This window comes from Manis pentadactyla, chromosome 9 (assembly GCF_030020395.1).
Source record: "Manis pentadactyla isolate mManPen7 chromosome 9, mManPen7.hap1, whole genome shotgun sequence".
NCBI lineage: Eukaryota > Metazoa > Chordata > Mammalia > Pholidota > Manidae > Manis > Manis pentadactyla.
Window position 1 is genome coordinate 32239308 of NC_080027.1, and position 27555 is coordinate 32266862.

Genomic DNA, 27555 nt, shown 5'->3' on the forward strand with positions numbered 1-27555 from the left:
CAATGGGACAACTGCTAAGAAACTCTCAGACACTGCTTATTACTACATCAATGACTTAAAGTTACTGGGAGAGGGTACGTAAGGAGGAAAACTGAGTTTTGAGCTTAAAGTGTTAAAATTTCCCAGTTAGGTTTGTCAAGGATTACGGTCAGAGTTTTATTTTCCAGTGCAGTAGCTCAAGCAAGTACACAGGCTGTTCAATTTGGTAAACACCTATGTGCTAAATTTATCAAATCATTAGTTAGGTGTGAGAAGGGAGACTTTGATAACATTTCCTGTAAGATTTTAAGATGCAACTCACTGAGGATTAACCATTATAGCAAGTTCAAACTCAAAGATTCCTAAAGAGAATCTCAGAGAGCACTCAAAGATTCTCTATCAAACTAAGAATTGAGTATTGTACATACTTGTGTAATTCTTCCAATTGCACATCTCTATTTCCTTAAACGGCTGTATTCATGAACATATTTATATCTGATTAAGTTCATCTTCACATACTTATTCCTGCACAGAATGTTTTCTAGTACCCCCTTAATCATCCAAACCTTTTAAAAAATTGAGAAATAAAAATCATAGACTATATTGAGTGCTCATCTTTCTGGTTAATCATTAACTATGGACATTTGGATTTTAAATCTTGACCTTGGAGTATCTGCTGTATTTACCTTCAGTGGCATATTAAACCCAGCAGCTAAAATGATACCAATTTGTCACAAACACAACAGTGGGTCAAATGAACAAAAGAAGCAATGATATGTTTTCATTTCTTGAATATTGTTAAATAATAAATATTACAATTCCCAGGATGAGTTGCAGAGCTTCCTTAAACTCTAATTTCTGAAGCCTGTATGGTATGCTCATCTGTGTCTACTTCTGGAAATGTACACTAGAAAACATTTAACTCAATCTAAGGTGAGGTATGAAAAGATATCTTTTCATAAAATGTTTTTCTTTTCCCCTTTTAAAAGTTTGCTCGTCTCAACTCTGTGATCAGGTTAGAATAAATTTTATGTGGCTGCTGGGCTACATCACCTTTTGGTTGCTGGCATATTGTTTTTGAAGCAGGTAAGAAAAATGATTCCATTTTGGAAGAGATACAAAAAGGCAGACAACAGAACAGATGGTCTCTCAAGTTTCATAAGGAATAGGAAAGCATTACTTAAGAACCTTCTAAAGTATGAAACAATTCTAACATTTTTCATAATTTAGAATATTACTTTTAGGGAATTAACTACAGTGATTCTCAATGAAGACAGGGCCTGACTTTTCTAACAGTTGGGCTTTTTCAAGCTTGTATACAGGTACATATGCAAAATGTTAGTAATTTTTTTTACTTCATCTACCACAGGCACAACGATAATCTCTTAGTAACTCAGTAAACAGACATTTTGCATTTTTTATGAAGTATGAGCCGAAAAAGATTGTTGCCCTGTATCATCACTGAATCAAAGGCAGGAATGGTACTGTAGTTTGCTAAGAACTTAGAACAAGTTTGATTTTACCAACAAATTTACTAACAAATTGGAAAGAGTACATCTAAGGTAATAATACCTATCCTCAAAGCCTTAACTCTTCTGGGACTTTAAAAAAAAACTTTAACAGGCTACAACAAACTTACATACTCCAAAATCCTCTGCTAAAAGCTAAATTCATAGATTATTTTAACCTTCACCAATATCTCCCCATATCCCTACAGAGGTTGCTACTATCACTGAGGCTTAGAATGCTCTAATTTCTGTGGTACTGAGCAACCTTTTCAAGGCAGATTTCAAACTGAAGCAGTAGGTATCCAGACCACTCATATTCTCTTCAATGCTAATGTCAGTCTTCATATACCATCTCCAAGAGGCCCTCCCTCCTCTAAAGAAGATGAACCCAGTTAAGTGTTTGAATCTTAGGGCTGCTTTAATTTCAATCGTTTGTTCTCCTGGATACTGTCTTTATTCTTTAGTGTACGTAGATGAAAGAATGTTACAGGATTTAGAATGTAAAGAGACTAAATTTAGAAACTGAGTCAAAGAATTTAGAGCTAAAAAAGGATACCATGTATAATTTACCCAAATTTTAAGAACACTAATATTAATAATTAAAAAAATTTGGATTTAGGGCAAGGGGAGGAGTTATTAAAGGGAAACAATATTTTCAGAAAATTCTATCCTGTTGTCTTTCTAGATACTCGTTTCTTTTAAATATCTGAATAGCTTTGCTATAATTCTGACATTGCATTGAGCTCTTATGTGTGTCTCATCACTTTCTTAACTTTAGGCTAAAACTTCAATCTTAAGAAATATCCAGGTGAGTCAGGCTATCATGATACTCAAGGCTAAATTGGATCTTTTCTCCCCTCCCTTTCTCCCCACCACCCCTAATTACCATGTATAAATTGATCCCCAGGAGAATTCCTCATCTACACATTTTCAGAATTCATTTATATTTAGTAATAAACCTCAAATGTTTGCTAAAACTTTTGTTACTACTAGTGTGACACACCACAGTGAACACAAATATGGGATGTAGAGGATGATTTTACCCCACCCCATACACTCACTTGCAGTTTTAAGAATACCTGGGGATGAGTAGGCAGTAGCTATTTTCAGAATTATATAGGTGATCCTGACATATAACCCTGCTGAAAAAACCCTTGCTCTAACAGCAACTGACTTAGTATTCTTTGAGCTACCTATAAATAAATCAATGCCTTAATTCTCCTTTGAGAGATGAAAAGTATGTAGTTGCTTTAGCTACCTAAGGCATTCCTAATTCCACTTTTCAAAGTTGCCCTAGCCCAGCATTTTCTCTGGGACACTGAGGTTATTCTTTCAGAAGCTGGCATCACCAACTCCTCAAATTATTAATTTTGTAGATGGAATTTCTAGAGTACAGGATTTTTTTCCCCCTGAAAGTTAAGGTTAAATCATGGAGTCTTTTTAAAGCTGTTAAACAGATCTGTCCATTTCTTTATAGTCAGATGTCCATTGGATAAGGCTGGAAAAATTTCAAACTACTCCAACACATGACAAATTATAGAAATCACTGCATTTTACAGTTTTAATTTCTCTCACACAAGATTTCTAAGCAATCTATTAAGCTTTCTTTCCCAGACAAATTTATCTTTTATAGTAACTCAAGTTGAAGTTGGTGCTTAAAAGAATTATCTATACAATGAACAAGTTTCACTGTAAATCTGTAAAGACATATGCATGAATCACCAACCTCTAAAAATAATTTGACTCTGAAACAAGGATAAATGAAAAAGACTGTCCAGTCTATTTTATCTCTGCTAAGCTTTAAGCATTTCTATAGGAAGGTCATAAAGAAAATAGTAAATATTTTGTTCCTTTTCTTGTGCATACCACTAATACTTATAAAGAAGTTATTTCTGAATAACAGAACTTTCTAGGAGCCTTTCCAATTCACAGATGAGACCAACACATATTACCCTTGTTAAAAATGACCTTCATCTTATGACTTGTTCTCAGAAACATGATGTAGATCATTGTTTTTGTTAGCATATATATACATCTGAAAGACTATTTCTATCATGTTTTTGTTTTTAATCAGTTTGCCTAAACCTTCTTTGATAAAAGAGGAGAGTCCATTTACAGCTGTTAATTGTATTAACTCCTAACAGAGGTGAAGTGCATACCCTTACTGACTCAAGTTAACTAGTTAATAATTTTGTTTTCAGAATGATGTGCAAGAGGGAGGGAGAAAACCAGCAGGAGGTGTTATCAGCATTTTTAACCATTCAGATACCCTCAGGAGAAAAAGAAATTTCCCATCTTTCACAGTGTAGACAGACTCTGAAAAAGAACAAACACACAGCATTGTTTTAGTAACATAATTGGAAAAAAAAATACAGTTCGAGATAAAGAGCAAAATAAAGATCAGTGTCTTTGGTTTCAGTTACTTAGTGAAAAAAAAAATCATTCAAATAATCGTATATATGGTGTGCCACAAACTAAATACTAAACGTAAGTTTAAAATAAGTTGGTGATCCACGATAATGGAGTGTCTCCGCAGTATTTTAGCATACACTCTGGGTTTATCCAAGAACCCGTGTTATTCTAAAATCGACTGCCAGCTGCCAACAGGCCTATCACCAGTAATACCCCCCTTTCAACATTCCTATTTCGTTGGCATGAAGATGTCATTTCAAATCGGTGTTAACTCTTTTAGACCTCTCCACATCTTTTCTTAATTAAGGTGCCTTCCAGCTTGGTTACCTTCTGATTATCGATTTCACTGGGCCCTTTGCAAACCACTCCTGAACGAAAATCAGTGACGGAGACTTGCAGAGGGGTTAGGGAGGATGGAAAATAAATTACAAGGTAAAAATAAACTTGGGAAGGGTAGCCTAATTCCATGGGTGGAAGTGGGCGTCTCTGACCAAAGGCGAGAGGGTCGCCGTCTGAGTCCCCCCATCCCAACAAAGACACCAGCCGTCCCGACTATCCTGTTAGCGAGTCTAAATGACGCTCTACGCTCAGAAGTAAACGAGCCTCTTAGAAAACGGAGCAGAAGACTTAAGGGGCCTAGGCAAGCCCTGCAGGGGCCGCGAGGCCCAGGAACATTCGGACTTTTGATACCACCTCCAGCCGGAGGCGTCCTACATCTGTCCGCACATGCCACCTCCGCCCTCCAGTTCCTAGGTTCGGGCCCTAACCTCTCCAACCAACTTGTCCTCCACCTCACCGCCCCTACTGCACCATCACTCGGCTCCCGCACGCCCTAAAACCTCAGCAGGGTTCCGCGGAGTCGTCCCGGAACTCCTAACATGGCGGCCGAGTCCCCTCCGCTCCTGCCGCCAGCCCCAGGAGCGTCCGACGTTGGAGCATTTTGGACATTGTAGTTCTGGCGAACGTCTCGGTGTCCCGCCAAGCCCTAGGAGGACTACAATTCCCAGAACGCACCGCTCCTGAGCATGGCTATTGGGGCCTTTCGGGCAGAGGGATGATGTCATTGCCAAAGCCCCACCGCATTCATTGTGCACGGTCTATCCACCCCCTGCTGCCGCTGGCTGGCGACTGCCGCTCGCTCCAGCTGAGCTAAGAGTAGCGGCAGCTCCGGGAACGGACGGACTCCAGCCCTTGGACTTAGGACATCGCAACACCTTCCCTTGCGTGCGTGACTTATTCGCACATCATTTCTGTTTATGTCTGGGGTGGGGAGAAAAATCCCAAACCAGGTGAGTTGAAGTGATTTATTCAATTGGTTCTACCAAGTTATTCCTCCCGCTTAATTCTCACGGCTTTCTTCTGGGAAGATGGGGGCGGGAGGATTGGGGAGGTGCTCGCAAGCGCTACTAAACGAAAAGCTCTGTGGAATTTGGGTCACTGCAAAGAACAACTCCAGCAACCTAATCCCGCCGGAGGACCGATTCCTGCCAATTCCCTAGTCGCAACTCCCCTCAACCTTTCTGAGGCTGGGAGAGGGGGCTGGGCTGGGGAGGCTGTTGGGCAGTGCTCTTGGAAAATCAGGAGGCAGAGGTGGGGGACTGCAGTCCTGTCACATACGGCCCGAGTGCTGAGGTTTGAGTGGGAAGGGGAGATGCGTGGGGAGAAATGGAGACTGTGATTTAATGTGGTCTCACTACTTTGGAACATCTCTATGTCGCTTGGGCGAGCACACACTATTCATTTTTAAGATGAGCGTGCTTCTGAATAGGTTAAGTTTTGTGGGGCTCTATTTTATGCGTGTGTGTCTATATCGTTTGTCTTGCTTTTTCTGCCGATTTGAGGTGACAGCGTCCTTTAATGGTGCACTCCGTGCCAGTCAGAAACATTTCACGTGTCTGGGGAAGCTTCTCTTAGGCTGCTAGAAACAGCATTTTTGTTAAGTGTTTTTTTTCTCCTGACTGCAGGATTTCAGGATTATTTGGAAGTGGAGCCGACAGATTTGTGCTTGTGTGAGTGTTTTAAATTACATTGCAATAGGCTCCTTGCCACTGACAGTGATACCATAATGAGCTGCCTATTCCTGAGGCACAGTCACCAGTCACAAATAACGGTTTGGAGAAGGGATCATTAGGGAAACCCGGGTTCATTTTAACGCATTAGGGAAAGGGAGCGTTAAAAAGCACTATTAACCTTCATTTACCTTTACTGAAAGATACCCATGGAAGAGGGATCCTGGCCAGGAAATCAAGGAGCATAGCTTAGTAGTGGTTTTTGTTTTTTGTTTTTAAACGAACTGGCACATTTCACAGCACAGAAACCATTCTGACTTGCCTGTTGGCTTTCTTCTTGTAAGAGTTACTAGGATGATTAGTGCAATAAATGTTCCTTTGAGATAAACAGCTGGCTGACTCCAGAACAGATGGGACCAGTCTTAGCCGAGCGATGTACAACCTTGGAAATGAAGGGACCTGGGGACAACCACACCCCCTCTTGGAATGTCAAATGCTTGAGTATTTTATGCTTAATTTTAAAAGACTAAATCTTTTAGTGGCCAAGTCAGGCATTAAGGAGAAAATCATTACTAGTTGTCTTTTGCTGCTGAACCAATTTTGTTCATTTTTAATTCAGACCTTTAGGTCTCTAAAGTTGCAGCTGGGTGAAGCTTGGTCAAGTGTTGCTAGTTACTGAATGCAAAGGACAGTCCATTGTGTGGGCTTTGTAGTGGAGTGATTTATTGGGATGCAATGAGCAGCTTTTGAATTTGGGAAAAAATGGACCGCCTGGCTTTGCTTCTTTCTATCTCTATTGCTTCCTGTCTGTTCTTCTGGGTACCCTACCCTTTTCCTCTGTACCTTCCTTTTCCTACCTTCTACTGACTCTTGAAGTTCTTTCAGCTTCTTTCCCTGTGTTTCCACTTACAATTCTCATTTTTTTTCTCTCTGTTTCCAAATCTCTCTGTTACCACCAGTACATCTCTTCTCTTTCTGTAAGTCTCTTTCCAGTCTCAGAATGCCCTCCCCACTTCTACCCTGCCTCTCCCCCAGGAACCCCAGGGTGGATAGACTGTGCATATTTATTCTGCAATCTCTTCAAAGACTTTGCCTTCTCTTTCTCTTGCAGTTGGAGCTAGGCAGGATGAGTGGCAATGAGCCTGACTCCTTGGGCTAGTTGGTGGCTTCTGTGACAGATAAAATTTAGCCCTGGCAGTATGTGGACAATAAAATGTTGCAGCTGAGCTCATGTCCCCTATTCCTTTCATTGGTACCTGTATTAAGAACTGCCAGTGGGTCAGCAAGATTTTGAAACGCTTCACATGAAATAATCTCATAATTCCCAAAGAATAAATAGATTTCAAATGACTTCTGCCTCATTTAATGTATTTTTCTTTTCTTATCCCTGCTTCAGTAAGTGGTAGGAAGGCTGTTGTCCTATTAACAACCCCCACCCCCACCTGCTGTTGATTGCTGAGAAGCAATCCAGGTGGCCAACAAAGGCCCGTTTGTTTTTTTGAAGACACTTGATGTGGCAACAGCTTTCCCTCCTGTAGTTTCTTCTCCTTTCTGCATGAAAGAAGTTTGTTATTTTATACCCCCCTCTTAAGGAGAAGGGTGTGGTGGTGGTGGCGTTCGTTTAACATCAGTGCTTCTCTAGGCATGGAAAGTCTAACTACTGTCCACCTGCAGACAACTGGTGTGACTGGCGGACTCAGAAGCCATCGTAGGAGACCTCTCTCTCACCACCTCATTCCTAATTTCCTTCTAAGATGCTCCCTCCCCCACCTACACTTAATGTTCTGGGAGGAGGAATGAGCTGAATAATGGGTTAGATTTGGCCCCATCACTGCTATCTCTGTGACCTTGAATAGCTATGCATTTCTTTCTGCCTTATTTTACATATTTGCAAGTGGACAATGATCCTTGCCTTTTCGGTAACTTGGCCTCATGTCATAGCTTGCTACAGTCCCGTCCCAGCCTGTCATTCTGCCAACAAATACTAACTGAGCAGCTACTGTGTTCTAAGGACTGTGGATACATCAGTGAAAAGGGTAAACCTCCCTTGCCTTCGTGGGGTTTATATTCTGTTAGGGCAGACAGTCACTGGATAAGTAACTGCCAGTGTGGTGAATATTACTGCCAAAGGGGGATGTACTACAAGGTGGAATAGAAGTGCCTAACTGGTACTCTTCCCTGTCCAGCGGTATCAGGCTTTTTAAGACTGGGAGCTACTTATTTATTAGCTGTGTGATGTTGGACACTTCATATTCTTTCTCTGAGCTTTGGTTTCCTCTTCTGTGTAAGTGACATTTCAAGGGACTTGAAGAGTGAGTGGAAATAAGTTAGGGTGGTAATGGGAAGTTTTTAAAGGGAGACCAAGAGGGTTTTTGACAGAGGGAACTGTATGTTCACAGTACAGAGGGAAGAGTGGTGAATATGGGGATTTGAAAGGAGGACAGTCAGGATATGGGGTCAGAGAAAGGGGAGAGATACCAGAATGGAGAAGAATGAGGCTGGAGAGGTGGCCAGAGGCTAGAGAGTGGGAGTTTTCCAAACCACAGGTGAATTTTGGTATTTATCCTAAAAGCAATGGAACCTAGTAAAGGGCTTTAAGTTGCTGGATGAATGACATATGTAGAATAATATTAAAAACATCACCTGAGTTGTTAAGTGGAGAAGAGATTGGAGGAGAGTATTGGCCAAAGTCAGTGTGTGGAGACCAAGTAGCAAGTCATTTTTGTGGTCTACATGAGGGATGATGGTGGCTTAGATCTAGGGCGGTGGCAGAGGGTTTGGAGAGAAGAAAAGAAGTTGGACAAATGCTAAATTTGAACCTTATAATGGATAAGATTGTTGATTAGTTGTGGGAATAGGAAGAAGAGGGAGTCAGGATGACTTGAGTTTTTCCTTGAGCAACTAGGCATGTGATTTACAGAGATACAACACTGGACAGGGACCAGATTTTTATTTATTTTTTCAAGCAGGAGGGACTTTTGGACATGTCCGATATGAGGCTCCAGAAGGGCATCTAAGATCTTTTCCTCCCTCACCCTGTCTGCGTGTAGGATGTGGCATGGCGGAATAGCAGAGAGCTCTGGTGAGGCTTTTTAAGACTGGGAGGGAGCTACTTATTTATTAGCTGTGTGATGTTGGACACTTCATATTCTTTCTCTGAGCTTTGGTTTCCTCTTCTGTAAAATATATTTATTCCATTAATTTATACCGATTCCCCCAGCTAGCCATACACTGTGGTAAGAATATGATATTGAATAACATAATGTTTGCTTTGGAATAATTCCCTCAGGTGAGGGAGATAAGCAGTCACATAAAGAGAGGTATGTAGGCCCTGCTAGGAGAACACAGCCCCAAGGGTGGCTTTCGTTCTTCCTTACTGAGGGAGGGGACAGTGTCCTCAAAGTGTCAGGTGACCTTTGACCCGAGACAGAAGGGCAAGATAGCTCTCCAGACTGTTTTCAGGCACCTAATAAGAGTTCCTTGCAAGAATTAGGGACTCTGTGAATGTCTGTTGACCTAGTGCACTAACAAGTCCCTAAGGGCCCATTTAAAAGCAGGAAATATCAACACATTGGAAGAGGGCAGTTGTATGCAAATGCCAAATGTAAAACGTTTTAACAAATACATTGAAATGTATGCCTGAAACCCGCTACCTTTGAGATTTTTTGTTTTGTTTTGTGGATGACTCTTTAGGGAAAGTCAGAAATATATCAGAAGTGGTTTCTTTTTTGGGCTGAACTTCTTCTAATCAAGTTGGTTTCTCAGAAATAATTTTAATTGTATGGAGTTCCCTAAATCAATGGGTATCCAACTTGAATTTTATGGATAAGTAGAATTACACATATAATTGAGTAAGCTGTTGACAATGGTTATTTTGCTAAAGATTTTTTATAAAATGTCTCCCTTCACTTTTATCTCATAAAATAAAGGACATTTAATATCTAAAGTTGTAGGAAGAGCATAACTGTAAAATAAAAAATATGTTTAGCTTTATGAAACTTTCTCTATGTTGTCTTTATTTTTCTCATTTTGTTGCACAGTAGCTAAAACAAAACAAAACAGAACATCAGAATGTTATAATAATTCATGGAACTATTACCCTATTTTCTTGGCTATGGTAGAAATGTGACCCACCTTCAAAGAAGAACAATTTTTATATGGAAGAATTTTTATATGGACCACAAATAATTTATTTTCAGTTTCTTCTTCATAGGAACCCAACCATTGGAAACTAGATAGGCCTCCACAAGATTAGTCTAAGGTAGGAGTTCTTAACTTGTCTCTCTGAGGATCCTCAAGGAGAACACGAACCTGAGATCATGTTAAATTGTGTGTATGTGTATATCTGTGTGTGAGGGTTCATATGTGCATGCACACATTTTTATACTACTACATATGTGTCTTTCAGCAAGTTCCTTAACTTCTTTGAACCTGTTTCTTTGCAAGATGGTTGTGGGGTTTAAATAATATATTTTAAATGTCTGGCACTATGCCTGGTATAGCTGGTGGTCACTGTAGTTGTTTTTAACATTATATTTATTTACTGTTTTAAATATTTTATTTATTGACTGTTGCTTCCTTAGTACCCACAGAGACAAAATGAAGAAAAAGAGAACAGTATAACTAGACAACCTTGTGCAGTGGGAAGTGACATCACTGATGTAGAATTCTTGCCTTAAATGTTTAACCTAAATCTAATCATGAGGAAATAATCAGGCAAATCCAGATTGTGGGACATACTGCAGCACAGCTGGCCTGCGATTTTCAAAAATGTCAATGTCAGGAAAGACAAAACAAAACAAAATAAAACAAAACGTCTGGGGGACTGATTTAGATTAAAAGAGACCAAAGAGCTGGGACAACCAAATGCAACGCATCACCCTTCACTGCATCTGAGACTTTAAAATGCCGTAAAGCACATTTGGGGGACACTTACGGAAATTTGAATGGGAGATGCATATTCGATAATCAATAACCATGTTCATTTTCTTGGATGTGATAATGATTCTATCCATTTAGCCTGATATGTTGTAGATATTGGTGCCTAGATCAGTGGCCATCCCTGAATGTCATCTTTCGGAATGTCACAGCAAAGCTAGGTGACATGGAGGGCTGCCTCAGAAGGTATTGATTTTTTTGGTCATTGTGAGTATTTAATCATTCTGTGGGCTGGAGTACCATTTATTATTGGGGATATCATAAGTGATTTTTTTATATCCGTTCTAAACCTGAACCTGTCATTTTTATGAGTGCAGACTTCTATAGCTGGCACTCTATTTTTTTTTTTTTGAGAGGGCATCTCTCATATTGATTGATCAAATGGTTGTTAACAACAATAAAATTCTGTATAGGGGACTCAATGCACAATCATTAATCAACCCCAAGCCTAATTCTCAACAGTCTCCAATCTTCTGAAGCATAACAAACAAGTTCTTACCTGGTGAGCAAGTTCTTACACAGTGAATAAGTTCTTACATGGTGAACAGGCTGGCACTCTATTTTTGCTATTACTCAAAGTAGTAGTACAGGTGGAGCACTGGCTATATCCAAAGTGAAGAGGAAAGGATGGGAAAGGGCATGTAAATGTGTAAGTTAAATTTTTTTTTAATTGTAGACATAAGATTAATCAAAATTTATAACAGAAATACACAGTGAACCATGTAGGGAAAGCTCTGCGTAATTCCACGTCCCAATGGTAATCAACTGTTGAGATTTTAATGTGTATTCCTCTGTCATTTTTTCCCACACACATCATAATGATATTATCATATATGTATTATTCTGCTTGCTGTCTTTCAGTTAATGTATTTTGGGCACATGTATTCACATGTTGCTCTACTTTACCCATTTTAATGGCTGTTAAACATTACTATAGTGAGCATTTGAGTATTTATCCTTCTGTGGGAATATTTCTTTAGGATACATTTCTAGAGGGAGAAATGTTGGGCCAAGAACATGAAGAATTTCCTTTAATTGCCCCTGATTTAGATTCTTATCAACAGTCTTTGACAGTCCCCTTTTACATACCTTTGCCATGTCCATTAGCCACTTGGGCTAAATTCTCTTACTAGGGGAAGGAAGTTGTGATGGGTGGACAGAAAGTGGGCAAAAATGGAATCACAGAGTTCCTGCTGGTTTTTGTGATGGCTGCAATAAAGGCTGATATGTAAATAATGTGGAAACCTTTGGAAGAGAGAAATAAAATACACTATCCCTGCCTGCAACACAGCAGGATGTTTAAAAAGTGAACTGAAACAATAAATCAGCCAAGAATTTTCCCCAGAAAATTCTTCAGAAAAATTTTATTTTTCAGTTTATGGTTAGCTGCACTAAAATGAGAACAGTGTCAACTTTGAGATGAAAATAACCTCTTCTGCTCACTTCCTCTCCAACTCAGTCTCACAACCACACTTTTAGAAAGGGGAATTTAAATTCCAGTTTTTAAATATCTGAAGCAGGTGGCTAAAGGGCCTGATAGTTTGTCTTAGGAGGAACCCCAGAGCAGATTTTTGGCATTTTTCAGGAGGAAAGATCAAGAGTTTAGGAGTGGCCATCACTGACTCACTGCCCCAGCATAGTCCCTGGGGAAGAGATTATAAGTATCACAAGCTATATTTCCATTCTTTTAGCCAATTATTTCTATTCTTTTGTGGCTGGGTGGAGCAAAAACAATTTTGAGCTGTGTGCTAAAAATTTTTACAAGCCTCAGTTTCTTCATCTTTAAAATGGAGACCTTTGGGAGGCTCAAACGACATAATGTGTATCAAAGGGTTTGGGCAAGTTTGTGCTTGTCAAACTCGTGCTGTTATTAAGGTGCTGGTGTCTCTGACTGGGCATTATTAGTCTTTCCTTTAATTCCCATGGCATTTGTATCCCAAACGACTTTTTGAAGGCATTCTCTCTCACAGTGTCTTATTGTTACTTCTTCAACCAATATTTGTAGGCAGCATAAGCTAAACACAAGCTCCTGTGCTGGGTGTTCTGATGGGGAAACAAGGGTGGAACCTTCTAGGAGTTTTCCTTTCTCTCCACTTTTATTCTAGGAGACTAATATCTTTTAGTAAGAGTCTTCGGTGAAAGATATACCTTTACAAAGGTATATTACATATGCTGTCTTATTCTCTCAATCCTAGGCAGTAAATTTTAGCTCCATTTTTCCATATAAATGAGGAAGCAATTCTTAGTGAGGTTAAGTAACTGGTTTTGTTTTTTAAAGTTACATAGCTTAAAAAATTTTGCAGATGTAGGCCCTTGTAGATTTTCTGGAACCAAAACCATACTGCTTCTCCAGCTGCTTCCTGTTTTTGCTTTGCCTTCTGAGCAAAAGTATAAGCTTCATGAAGGCAGGACTGACATGGCATTTACTTTGAAATGGTGCAATTTTACCTGCAGGCACAGGGGGAGGAACTTTCTGTGAGTCTGTTGAGTTAGCTGAAGCCATGATGGGAACTGCCATAGCATCTACTGGGTGCAAGGTAGTTTACATGTTTTATTTGATTTTTCCCCCTCGATTCAATTTGAAAATTTCAAACATATAGAAGAATTGCAAAAATATTACAGTGAATACTCCATACAGTCTTCATCTAGATTCATTTGCTATAACTTTCTGCACGCACACACAAACACACACACACTTTTTTTCCCCTAAACCACTTGAAAGTGGGTTGCAGACATCACAACACTTTATCTCTAAGCACTGGAGTATGTATTTCTTAAGAACAAGGCCATCCTCCCATGTAACCACAATACCATTGCATTGAAACAGTGTTTTTCAGATATCCTCAGATGTTCCAGTGTTGTTTATAACCTTTTATCTTTTGGGACCCTGGTTCTAATCAAGAATTACTTAGACAAGGTAGTTGTGTCTCTTTAGTTTCCTTTAATATATGATGTTGACATTTTGGAGATTCCAAGTGTCTTGCCTTATACACTGTAAACTGGATCTGTCTGATTGTTTTCCCATTATTAGACTCAGGTTAGACATTGTGGTTAAAAATTCGCCACAGGCAATGTTATATTCTTTTCCTTGCATCACATTAGGCCACATAGGTATCAGTTTGTAACATCCCTGGTGATGTGGTTTGATTCTTTGGAGAGGTGGTTTTGCTGGAGCTCTGCATTGTAAAGGTACCCTTTTTTCTTTGTAATTAGTAAAATCATCTGTGGGGTGATTCTTTGAGATTGTTTGGATATCCTGTTCCTTGACAACTTTTATCCAATGGTTTTAACGTCTATTGATAATCCTGGTCTAGGTCAATTGGTATGTATAAAAGGATGATTTTCTAATTATTTCTTTTCCTCTCTATTATCTGGTGCTATTTCGATAGAATAGCTTTCAGCTCCTCTTCTCTTTTTTTTTTTGTAAAGTATCACTTGGACTACTGGGTTCTTTTTCTCTTCAAAATGTTAGAATCAGTTACCAACCTTCTGCCTCCATCCCTCCACCCTGCTCCACCTAGTTTATGCTTTTTGATACACAACCTGTCCCAAATTTGGCCACTGGGAAACTGTCTTATCTTATTTAACTCTAAAAGATAGCTGATAAAGTAGGTGGGATTTTTCCCATTTTATTTTTATTTTATTTATTTATTTATTTAGGAGAGCAAGGTACAGGCTTTTATTTAGAAATAAAGTGAGAGGAAAGAGCTCCTGGCTCACCCCAGGAGGGGACAAGAGAGCCCCCCCATTTTAAAGGTGAGGAAATTAAGGCTCAGAAAAGACAAGCAACTTCCCCAGAGCCACATAACTAGCTAGCAGAGGAGGCCAGGTGCAGACCCAGTTCTGACTAACCCTAAAATAGTTCCTGCTTCTGGTGCTGCCTCCTGGAAGCATAATGTCACTTGATGAAACCAAGTTCAGAAGAGAGTACAAGCATTACATCATTGTTGCCAATAACAAATGATTAGAAACAACCCTAAATATGCATCAGTGGGAAACTGCTTAAATAAGTAGGTATGGTCACACAAGGGAAAATTATTAAACTCAAACAATACTTAGGATGTTTCTCAAGTACTGATATGGGATTCCAGAGGATGTATTAAGTGAAAGAAGGAAGGTGCATAAGAGTGCATATTTTGTGAAAGCAGTGGGGATAAGATAATTTATTTGAATTTGCACAAGAAACTCTGGGAAGATATAAAACAACAGAGGTTACTGCTACAGAGTGGTAGGAGTGAGTGGTGTGTGTTGTGTGTATGAAGATGTCTTCAGATTTAAAATTTTATATAATGCCATCTTTTAAAATAGCTTTGTTGAGATATAATTCACCTATCACACAATTCATCCATTTAAGTTGTACAGTTCAGTGGTTTTTAATATGTTCGCAGAGTTTTGCCACCATCGCCACAACCAATTTAGAACATTTTCATCATCCCAAAAGGAAACCCTGTACTCAGTGGCAGTCACGTGCCATCCCTCTCACCCTGGCTCCCCAGCCCCAGGCAACCACTGTTCTACTTTTTGTGTCTACAGATTTGCCTGTTCTGGACATTTCGTGTAATGGCATCAGGCAGTATGATTTCTTTTGTGACTGGTTTCTTTCAGTAGCATAATCTTTTCAAGGTTCATCTGTGTTGTAGCATGGATCAGCACTCCATTCCTGTTTTATTATATTTATTATATCATATTACTAAATAATATCCCATCATACCACATTTTGTTTATTTCATCAGTAGGTGGATGTTTGGGGTATTTCCACTTTTTGGCCATTATGAACAATGCTGCTATGAACATTTGTATACAAGTTTCTAAGTGGATATTTGTTTTTATTTAATTTGCATCTAAACCTAGGAGTGCAATGGCTGGGTCAACTGGTAACTCTATGTTTGAACTTTTAAAGAACTGCCAAATTGTTTTCCAAAGCAGGCACCATTTTATATTCCCTCCAGCAGTACATAGGGGTTCCAATTTCCCCACATCCTTCTCAACACTTGTTATTACCTGTCTTTTTATTATGACCATTCTAGTGGGTATATCATATTAAGTTTTGAACCACATGCATATATTACCAATGCAATGTCTATGCTAAAAATAAAATAAAAACAAAAAATTAGAGGGAAATGACTCAAAAAGAAAAGTTTCAGATGGCCAGCCAAAGGGTCAGGCTGAGGCAAAATGGCCATATGTTAGGGATGACTTCAGGCTTTCCTTGCTCAGCCTGGTGTCCTGGTGCATATACATTTCATCTTCTGCTTTTCAGTACCAGCTGACTTGTCCTCCTCCAGCTTTCTCTCAGGTTCATTGCCCAGAGAGTGGAGAGCTTGGGTGTGAAGTGCTGGCCTCAGGATTTTTGCACCTTAGAAGCAGCAATAGAGACAGAGAGGCTAGGTGCATGTTAGTTCTTACCACCATAAGAAGTACGAGGATTCTGTGGGCCCCGATGTCCTAACATTGGTTTCCCCAGTGTGCATAGTGAGGGCATTAGATAGGGATGCTATAGCTGTTGGTGAGTGGTTTAGGAGGCAGTGGGATGTTCTAGAAGAATCCCAAGTTTCGGAGCTTATGAAGTGGTGTTTGAAATTGTCTTCTGGGATTTTTGAGCTGCATTATCTTGGGCAAGCATAGCTTTTCTGAGCCTCAGATTCCTCATCTATAATAGAGGAGCCTAGTCTAAAGTTCTCTTCACAAAACACTTACTAATTACAAAGAGGAAAAGAGCAACTTCATAGTGGTGAAATGCAGCAGACAGCACTTCTACTAAATGATTACAATTAATACCAGTGATAAGACAGGATACACCACTTGTTTAGCATTCCTGCCAAAAAAAGTATAACTTGAATCTAATTACCAGGAAATATCAGATAAAGCCAAACTGAGAAACATTTTATGAAATAAATGGACTGTATTTTTTCAAAATGTCAAGGTCATGAAATACAAAGAAGAATAGTTCTAGACTAAAGGACAACACTAAAGACATGTAGAAACTAAATAATAACACATGATCCTGGATTGGATTGTACTATAGAAAAATTTTTTTTTCTTTTGCCTTGTCAATTGGTGAAATTTGAATAAGGGTTGAGATTAGATTACTGTAGTATCAATAGTAATTTTCTGATTGTTATAATCACATTGTGGAAATATTAGAGAATGTTTTTATTTTTAAGGAAATACTAAGTATTTAGGGGCAAAGTAGTACCCATATTGGAGAGATGATAAAGGATAAGTGATAAAATATTAACATTTGGGCAATCTGGATGAAGAGTATATATGAATTCCTAGTAACTGCAGGTTTTTTCTTTTGTAAGTGTGAAATCAATTCAAAATAAAAAGGTCAAAAAGGATAGAGAGGAGATACCAATACTTAGAGCATAGGGTTGTTGTGAGGTTTAAACAAGGCCCTGTTTGTCGAGTCTCAGCATGGTGCCCCTCACCTGGTGGGCCTAGAAGTATATCTGAGCATTCTGGAATGGGCAAGGCAGCCTGTAGCTCTTAGTCATTATTTGGGAGCCAAATTGTAATTTACACATGGCATATGGTGACAGTATTGTTCTGAATCCCAAATTGGTATTCATGGACTGACAAAGAATTTTCTCCCTCATTTATAAATTCATCTAATTGCAAAGTTGTGTGTGTGTGTGTGTGTGTGTGTGTATATGTTATCAAAACATCTCAATACAGTGTTAAATTACATGAAGTCATGATTGTCTTAGGAGAGTTAGGAAGTTAGGATTAGGGGTTTTGGTTTCTTGGGGCCATATTTGGGCTAGTATTAGCATTTGGGCAACTTCTCTTTTTCTTCCCTGTCCCTTACCTATACAATCAAATTTCTGCTTTTGTCTCAGATAGCCATTTTAATTAGCCATGTCAAATGTTAATTGTTAGGGCAGACAAAAAAAGTCTTGAATTAGCTTTTCCTTCTAAGACTTAACTCTCCTTTCTAAGAGCTAACTTTGGAAGGAATGTTTCTGGTCTGGAAAATTTGGATAGCAACCTCAAAAGGAATTCATGTCCTTGAGGTACTGGGAGTTGGGTGGAGAACTCAATTTCCTTTGAGACAGGTTGAAATAAATACTTCACTCTGAAATAGTAATAAAGACCTATTTCTTTCTTTCATCTTTTTTGCTAAAAGCTTCAAAACACAAATTATGACTAAGTTCAAAATAGATTTAGCCCTGGCACCAAAAAAACGCTCAAGTAATCCTGATTAAAAAACATTTATGAGACCTTGGACAGACTGCCTTGCTGAGTGAGCCGATCCTTTAGTATATAACAGTTAAGTTTGTCCCTTTGAAGTGGCAAAATTTCCAAATTGCAGAGCTGCAACTGTATAGCTCAAGATTCCACATTCAGTGACAGCAATCCAGATTCATTGTTTCGGCTGTGGTGGTGTGTTTCTGTTTTGACTATTTCCTGCTGTAAATTGCCTGGTCTCACAATTCTGCATGCTCTTTGCTGTTAAAGTTATCATGGCCAGGAAGCTAAACAGCATTTTCCTCCATGAAATAAGTTCCTTTTATTATGTAACTTTTTTCATAATAATTGGCACACATTGTTTGAGTTTATGATGTGTCAAGCATGGTGCTAACTGCTTTACATAAGTTACAGCATTTAATTGTGGCAAAAAGAACATGAGGAAACTGAAGGGCTTAACTGAGAGCTTAAGTAACATGCCTAAGATCATATGACTTGTAAGAGGCAGATCCAGGCCCAGAAACCAAACTGTTTTATTGCAAAGCCTGTGCTTTTGTGCTGTGTGATACTGCCATTTTGCACATTTGTGTGGAAGATGATTACTTTTTCACTGTCTCTGTCTTATTTACTTTATGTGTATTCATTGAGTGCCCATCATGTGTCAGGCATCTTGAGGATTATAGAGATGATTGAGACCCAGTCTTTGCAGTTAAGGATTTCACAATCAAGTAGAGGAGATAAAACAGTTACATCCCTGTACACCTGTGTTCATAGCAGCATTGTTCACAACAGCCAAAAGGGGGAGGCAACCGAAGTGTCCATTGGTAGATGAATGGATAAGCAAATGCATGCTACAGCGTGGATGAACCTTGAGGACATTAGAAGTGAAATAAACCAGACACAAATGGACAAATATTATATGATTCAGCTTACAGGAGGTACCTAGATGAGTCAAACTCCTAGAAACAGAAAGTAGAATGGTGATTGCCAGGGGCTGTGAGAGGGAGCAATCAAGGAGTTGTTGTTTAACGTGTACAGAGTTTAAGTTTCAAAAAAATGAAAAAGTTCTGGAGATTGGTTGCACAATGGTGTGAATATACTGAACAGTACTGGACTGTACACTTAGAAGTAGTTAAGATAGTGAGTTTTATATTATATATATTTTACCACAGTTAAGAAAAACTGAAACAGACCCATACACTCCTCTTCAATGTAGTGGAAAGTCATTAGTGAGACAGAAGGACCAATGAGGTCATAATTAGAGATGCTTTTTAGACAGGGTTTGTCTGGCTGGGCAATGAAAGATGGGTAAGATTTATGTGGCCATGAGGAAGGTGGGAAGGGCAACCCAGGTGAAGGTAACAGTGAGCAAAGTTACAGAGGCTATTTGATACTGTTTGAAGGCCCAATTCTAGCAAGGAATGAATCTCCAAGGACATGGCTTTATAATTATGGGTGCCCCAGCCACCTTTCATGTGGGCAGAGAGTTAATGCAAAGTCTAAACCAGGTTCATGAAGTTGTGCTATGCTGGACAGGGACTCATTCATGATTCATTCAGTAAATAGTTACTTTGTACATAGTGCTGGTACTATGCTAGGCACTTTATCTATGTTGGCAGATTGAATATCCCCAACGACTCTCAAGTTATTAATAACTCCAATTAACAGATGCAGAAATTGTGACTCAGAGGGCTGAAGTAATTTGCCCAAAGTCATCTGACTGATAGGTAGCAAAAGAAAGACTGCTTGCAGGAGCCCATGCTGTGTCCACCAGGCTATACTGCCTTCCCCTGGGGGTGAGCAAGAAGTGACCTGCCTTTGAACTCAGTCAGAATGGCATGTGACTGCCACCATTTGTCATCTTCTTGCTGTTTTTGAGGCTACCTTGAGTTGTCTTTTGGATTTGATGCTTAGCTTCCATATCTGTGAAATGAGGACCTTGTATTAGGCCAGATTATTTTTAAGGTTTCTCCCAAGTCTAAAACCTCCATCCATCCATCCAATACTAATTTAGTGTCTATTAACTAACAGGTACTGTGCTGGTGGGTATTGGTAATTGAGTTTCGGCAGAACACTCTTCTTGCCTGAAGGGAGATTGTAAGCTAGTGAGGGAGACATAAAATAGATGATTAGGGTACAGTATGGTCATAGCGCTGGTAGTAGTATATACAGAAGACTGGAATATAAGGGAGGGGCACCTGACCCTGTCTTGGATAAAAAGATGTCACAAGGAAATGATCCCCAAGACCAGGAAGATAATAAACAAGACCACAAGAACCTCATCTTTCCTGTTGTCCCTATGGTCATAGGCACACTAGATGTTATTTAGGTTCAGTAAAGTTTTGGTGAACTGAGAACTCCTTTTTATTTTAAGGCTTGTAGAAAGCTTAGTTGAATTTGACAGTGTTAAGTGCAGCCAAACATCTATAAGGTTGGGATTCAATTTCAGACTGGAGAAAGATTATAAGGTTGAAGAGAGACCTGAGAGTCAACTTAAAAAAAAAAAAAAGGAATTTAGAAGCATGGAGTAGACTACTAAGAGGCCCAAAGGCGCAGAGGTTATTTGAGATGCTCACAACTAAATCACAGATGGTTATATTTCAAAAAAGCAAGTGAAATGGCCAAGATATTGGATAATATACATGATTCTCTCAAACCTACTAAAGACTAGTGAATTAAGAATTAGATTGACTAAGTATTAAAATTCCAACATTAAGGAACTGAATTGAGGGTTGGAGGAGAGTTAAGAGCTAACATTTATTGAGCAATGACTATATATCAGGCACTGTGTTGTGTCCTATTTAAACCTCCCCACAGTCCTATAAAGTAGGTGTTCTTATCCTTTGCAGACATGGAAACTGAGGCTCAGAGAGGTTGTAACTTGTTTGAGGTCATAACTAACAAGAGTCTGAGCAGTGGCTCAAGCCCACGTTTGTTAATATTAAGGCCTTTGCCCCTTCCACTACTCCATGCTTCTTCAGGATCCTGGATTTTCTATTTCTGGAGAAACTCTGCTAGGGTACAAGGCCTCACTCCCATCCCTGGAGCCCAGGAAGTAGTGCTATCCAGGAGAGGCCAGCTCTTCAAGTTTTCCAACACACAGATGGACAGCTTTCCTATTTCCCATATCTTCCTTCTGAGGTGGTAAAGCTTCCAGGGATGAATGGCTCTTACTAAAATCATAATCCCCCCCCAACCTTTTTTTCCTAGAAGTGAAATTTATTGGGTTCAATGGTGCACATTTTAAAACACAATTAGGATAACCATATAATTCATCATCAAGCCAGATCACTTCTGAGAGGAAAAGATCCCCCCTAACCTTTTTTGCCTTTCTCAGGTTGTGTATGAGTGTCTGATCTTGACAATTTGTCCTTTAGAAGTGGCTTATATAAATCATCAGAGAGAATGCTGCTTGAGGCCAGCCAAGTTTTGGATACAATCCCGTCTCCCTCCCCAACAAAGGGTAACTTAACCTTCTTTGCCTCATATTCTAACTTCGAGGTCCTGAGAGAGCTCATTTCCTGGTTCTCAGAAGCCTCCGATAACTGGGTTCTGACAAGGATCACATAGAGGTCTCAGTACTTCTAACCCCCTGCCTCAGGCTCCTTCCTTCTCTCTCAAGGCCTCCTTCTGGGCATAAGCTGAGGTGTCTTGTTAGGGAGTGTTTTCCCAGCTGGTTTTGGAGGCAGGCCAGACAGTTATTCCAGGTCCTTTAACCCCCCGGGAAAGTTCCCACATATGGCTGCAGGAAACAGAAAATTAACCTCCAAATGGGTTGACGAATTATGGCAGTGGGGAAAATCCCCTTCAGTCAGGTCATTTCTCTGCTCTGGTTTTCCAGTTGGGGCTATGGCGACACGCACTCTGGCTGTGGCCCTGGAGCTCAAGTCTTGGGTCAAGTCACAAATTCTTGGAGCTGTGAGCACTTGACCTGTCTGAGCCTGTGTTCTTAGCTTTAAGAAGAACTGATGAAAATCCCAGCTCCCTAATATTGTTGTGAGAGTCAAGTAACTCAATGTATAGTATAAAAGTGCTTTGTACCAAGCACTTTTTGCAGATGTCACTGTTTCTTGTTATGAAATGAATTTGGCTGAATAAGAGACATTCCTGGAAACAGAGCAGATGCATGCTCTGTCATCGTTGACCCCCAGTTCCTGGAAAACCTACTCATTGCTCAAGTAGGCATTCATGGCATCATTCTCCTGTTTATTTTGGTAATCTTTTCATTTATACTCTTATAAATGTTCTCAGAAGCTTTGGTGATTATTGAATATTTATCTTGGAAAACTCTGGTCGGGGTTGTACACTCATACCCAGAGCTATTTACCCCAGAGTAATTATTTGAATTTTTAGAGCTATATGTGGGTCTATTTCCCAGTAGATCTTGGGACAGCATAGCTGGCTAGGTATAATAAATGTGGTTTATCTTGCTTGCTAGGACTCTAGATGGTTGAGAATTCCTGAGGGTATCTGATAGGAGGTAAACCCTAAGGTCGGGCTATTGCAACTTCATATTTGCTTCTGATAATAGGATGAGAATGGGGAGAGAGTATCTTAATGTAAGTGGTTTATGAGTGTCGAGCTAGAAGCCCTTGGAAACTGAAGAGTCTCTTGTATTGTCATCAGTATGTTGGAAGTATTACTCTGTTCTGAGAAATTTTCTAGGTGCTCCCTTGACACTTAAGGATTGTTGGTTACTACTATCTTCTTGCTATTTTAAATGATTGCTGTTTATTCTTCTAGGCTGTGTTCCTCAGAACCCTTTGAATTTTAAACGGGAGAAACCCAGCTCTAACTAGCTTGGTCAAAGAGGGAATTTATGGAGAGGATACCGGGAATTTATGGAGAGGATTCCTATTTCATGTCACCATAGGAAAGATGGGTACAGCTGGAGCCAGGAGATATTAGAGCAGATAACTGCCCTAACAACCCCCAAATTTCAATGTTTAACACAAAGTTTATTTCTTGTTCATACAGTGTTTCAACATGGCTTTTCCTGGCTAGGCCACATTCTATGTTTCAAGGACTCAAGTTCCCTCCATCTGGTGCCTCTATTCTCATCTAGGTAGCTCAGAATTGTCTCCCCTTTTGTTTTTTCTAGATTAATGCTTTTTATTTTATTTTTCTAATTGAAGTATCATTGATATATTGGTTTCAAGCATACAACATAGTGGTTGACCGTCATTTATATTTATCAAGCAGAGTTCTTCCACTTAAGCTGCCGATGGAGAGGGAGATTGAAAGATCTCATGTGGGAGGTTTTTATGGGCCAAGTCTGGAAGTGGCTTCTGTCCTCATTTTCATCAATTTCTCAGTACATGACTCCACCTAATGGTAAAGGAGGCTACGACATATGGAAGAAAAAGAAATGGGTTCAGTGAACATGTCTGGTTTGAGCCACACAGGGACTCAAATGATGTTTTGCTTGCCTTTGCTTCTTTCCAGCATGGCAGGGAGCATGGCCACAGATTGCTCCTGAACTCTAAATCTCACTGCTGTTAACAGCAGAGAAGAACTGACCTGCATTTTCACTGACTCCAACTAAAAAATCACGGAGTAATGATTGGCTCAGTTTGGATCATGTGATTGGTCACTCCTGACCCAATCATTGGTGGGCAGAAAGGCAGGGTCATTTACTGTAGATGTGGCAGCTGGGAGCCCAAGTTGGGCTGCTATTAGAGAGGAGAAATCATTGTGAGACAAATGGCCACTATATAGCCTTGTGTTATTAACATACTGTATATTTTAATATACTGTATATATAATATACATAAATTAATAATTCCTTGACACTAAAAGCCATTTGCAGCTACTGAAAAGGCCCAACCTCTCTTTTTGTTTCTACTCATATGGAAAATTCAGTGCAATTTTTACAGTTATCTTTCCAACCTTTCTTAACACAGCTACATCAAACGCTTGTATTCCACTGAATCTGTGACACCACCACTTCTAACATAGTACCACTATTCTATATACCACTGAGAAAAAAAGAGAAAATAAATTCCAAATAAGCTATCCCACAATGCCAAGATACTGTCCACTTGGCACAATAAAATGCACCCTAACTTCCTGTCAAAATATAAGAACAAAATGTTTTTTAGAATTGATGAAAGATATTACAACCAAGCTCTATACTTTCATGCCTTAGTACCACTGTTCTTTTGTTTCTTTAGTACATCCATGAATTCAAAAAATAAGTACAGGCCAGGTAACAAGAAATAAGCCAGATTCAGTTTCTGCCCTCCTAATGCTTACTGCCTCACCCCCTTTACCATTGCAGGGTCATGAAGTATCTGTGGTGTGTGAGGCAGTCTCCTGAATGCTGATGGTTCAAGAAGGAAGATGATGGGGTCCTTGTCCTCAAGGGGCTTACAGTCTGGGCTTATAGAAGCTGTGGGGTGTGGGGAGACAATTATACAAATAAGTGAGTAAATAAAGGGTCACCGGTACTGTTATTATTAAATCCTTATTGGTAACAGTAGGCCTCCCAAGTAGAGGGAATGGTCAGCTCTGCTTTGAGGAGTGGAAGGGTTGTACCACGTTTACTGAGAGAATTGTGCACTGTTAACAGAATAAGCAACAGTCCATTTTGAATATTAATATGCAGAATTTCCATATATACCTGGTAATACTAAGTAGGCCAGTGTGTTTTCTAATGCCTATCTGAATCACTTGAAACTTCCTATTAAATTTCACATTCAGAAGGCACATGTGGGTCTCTTTTCTTTCTGCAAATATTAATGAGTAGTCTGTAAAGTCTTTTTTAGAGACAAAGTGAGTAGGTATCACATTTATCTTGGGCGTGGAGGCAGTCTGTATTTTTGTGCATTAATTACCTAGACCTTTTCTAGGTATTCTTTTGAACCATGTGATGATTTTTTGGTCCCTGGTGGATGTTCTGCATCCCATGGTCCAGCAGGGTGAAGAGCAGGAGTAGCCAAGAAGGGCTGATGCAGGCAGTCAGGGCCGTGCTGGGGTCCCGTAGCAGGGCCTGCAGTGGTGGGATCTGGAGAAAATGTGGGTGAGGCTGTTTGGGCTTGGAATCAGAGAACAGTCATAGCAGGACTTTTCCTTAGAGAGTTCCAAAACTTGGATCCTTATCTCTGAAACAAGAATGCCAGCTGAGATTAAACCCATTTTTATTGGTTGAAAAACACGTGAAAATAACAATGAGACTCTGGGAAGTAAAGAGACTTTTTTTTTTTGAGGTTCATACAGAGACCAGGAGAGGGGCAGTGTCTGACTGTCTGGCTGTTAGAAAAACTTACCTAATGAGCCAGAAAAACAATCCAAGTTTATACTGTTTTTCTCTTCTCTGGTTTATGAAGAGTCTGGAAGTGAGCATTCAGATATAAAAATCTTCTTTTTTTTAAATTTTCAGGCCAGCAGTATGTGTGGAGTAGTGCCTGGGAGTGGGGGTGGGAGTGAGATGTGTAAAGCCATCTCATCTCTGGGCCTGGGGGACCTTCTGATTTCTCTGGCCAGCTGAGAGGAGAGAGAGTCCCAAGTAGTTTGTTTACAGGAAAGTAGAGAGGATGGAATCTCTAGGTGAATTTGGCAATTTCTAAGCAACAGATCGGCAACAGAGTGCATGACTCGAGTGTGCTATACTTACACTGAAGATGCTTGATTGCAGGACAGCAGAAAAGCACCCCCAGCGTCCTTCAGGAGAACTCCCTGTAGGGCATATGGGAAGAGGTAGAGTAAAGGGAAGGTCAACAAAACCAAACCAAACCCAGAAACCATCTTTTGATATAAGCAAAAGGAATGTGCCCAAGCAATGATTTATGGGTGTTCAGAGGAGGAACATTTAAAGAGTAATTGCCAGCTATTTATTCTGGAAAAGCATGGGCTGTGAGAGAGTGGAGGCAGGGAGCTTTATTTTCTCTTTTACATTGCTCCAACTTCCATTAATGTGAATAGGACCATATATTCTAGGCCTTCCTTGGCTTGCTGCCTTGACATAAATGTTTGAATTCCTTGTTTTGGCATTATATCTTAACAGCAGAGGTAAAGAGAATCAGAGTGTTGCAGACTAAATTGTTCTATATGCCTCATTGTGGCTGGGATTTATTCTCTTAGGTTCATAGCTATTAAGATGATCTGATCAGCTGATCTGTGTTTCTGATAGCTACTTATAGATAGCTTTATAATTTGCACAAGGGGTTTGTTTGGGGGATGGCTAAATGTGTTTTTTTATTCGGTGGAACAAGGTGAGTCTTAATCCTGGTTATCTGATCTCCAGGCTGTTACAAGAGTTGCTGTCATCCAATGGGCCAATAGAGGGGCGTGTTCCCCTTGTCGTGGTGAGTTGATCCTGGAGGCGTTTATTAGGTGGCTATTTGATTCACATTGACCCAACTTACCCTCTTGGTAGGGGATTTAGTTCTTAGAGTACTGCTTGCAGAATCTATTTATTCAATTATACAAATAACAGTTGAGCTCCTACTGAGCCTCGATTATTGTTTCAGACTTGGGAATACTCTGTTTCAAGAGCCAAGGATCAGCCTGTTCAAGAAAACCCAATAGATTTAGAATGCTAAAATTTCTGGATTTGAAGGGACTTTAAGAGATAATCTAATCCAGAATTAGCAAACTTTTTCTGTAAAGGGCCAGAAAGTAAATATATATTTGATTTGGAGGGCCACATATGGTTCCCAAGGCATATTATCCTTTGCTGTTACAAACATTTAAAAATATAAAAACCATTCTAAACTGGAGAGTGGGAAACATAGGCTATTTGGTCCATGAGCCATAGTTTGCCAACTCCTAGTCTAAACTATTCCCCTCATTTTTTTATCAAAGAGGTAACTGTGAGCCAGAGGGTAAAATGACCCCCCTCTCCGCCCCCAAGGTCACATAGCTAGTTCTTGACACTGCTGGATTGGTGACCCTTAATAAGGATCGCCAGAGGTTCAGGCCCTCTCTTCAAACTGCCTAGTCACTTGCAAATGTATAGTGTTAGTCCTGAAGGAAGTATCAGTTTAATTATTAAGCTCTTAGGTGCCTACAACATTCCAGGCACTGTGCTTGGGACTAAGGACACAGAGTTGGTAGGACAGAATCCCAGGCCTCCATCAGTTCAGCTGTTGGTGCAGGCAGGTGAGATGGTAGTAGGAAAGTGGCATATGGAGAAAAGTAATGGTGCCTCTGGAGCACAGGAAGGCACTCCTCTTTCAGTGTGTGACATGCTTCATTGAGTGAATGAATGAATCCATTCATTGTATTTTGGAAGCCACTACCCAGCCTAAAGAAGGAGGACAGGGGCCTGGCTTCTTCTGCACTTGCTTGTTGTCCTCTGTGGGGACTGATATCTTGTGCACATGTCATGTATGCATGGGTGGGTTATAAAACTAAAGGAACTGAAGTGAAAATTCAGATGGCTACCAGGGAAAGATGGTTTATTTGACAGTTGCTTTGTTATGCCCGTTAAGCTAAGCAGAGGCACTAAGACACATATGAATCACAGAAGATCAATTAAAGAGCCTTTTAATATTCTAGAGGTGGAAGGGATTTTT

At 39.8% G+C, this 27555-nt stretch overlaps 1 protein-coding gene across 1 annotated transcript in view; it reads left to right on the forward strand.

The window, feature by feature from the left end:
* The first annotated feature begins 4968 nt into the window (after window positions 1–4968).
* The window catches only part of RAB30 (RAB30, member RAS oncogene family), a 76099-nt gene continuing 53512 nt past the window's right edge, over window positions 4969–27555 (forward strand). The window contains exon 1 of the mRNA XM_036895408.2: window positions 4969–5188. The gene's annotated coding sequence lies outside the window, so the exon portion shown is untranslated. The remainder of the gene's footprint in view (window positions 5189–27555) is intronic.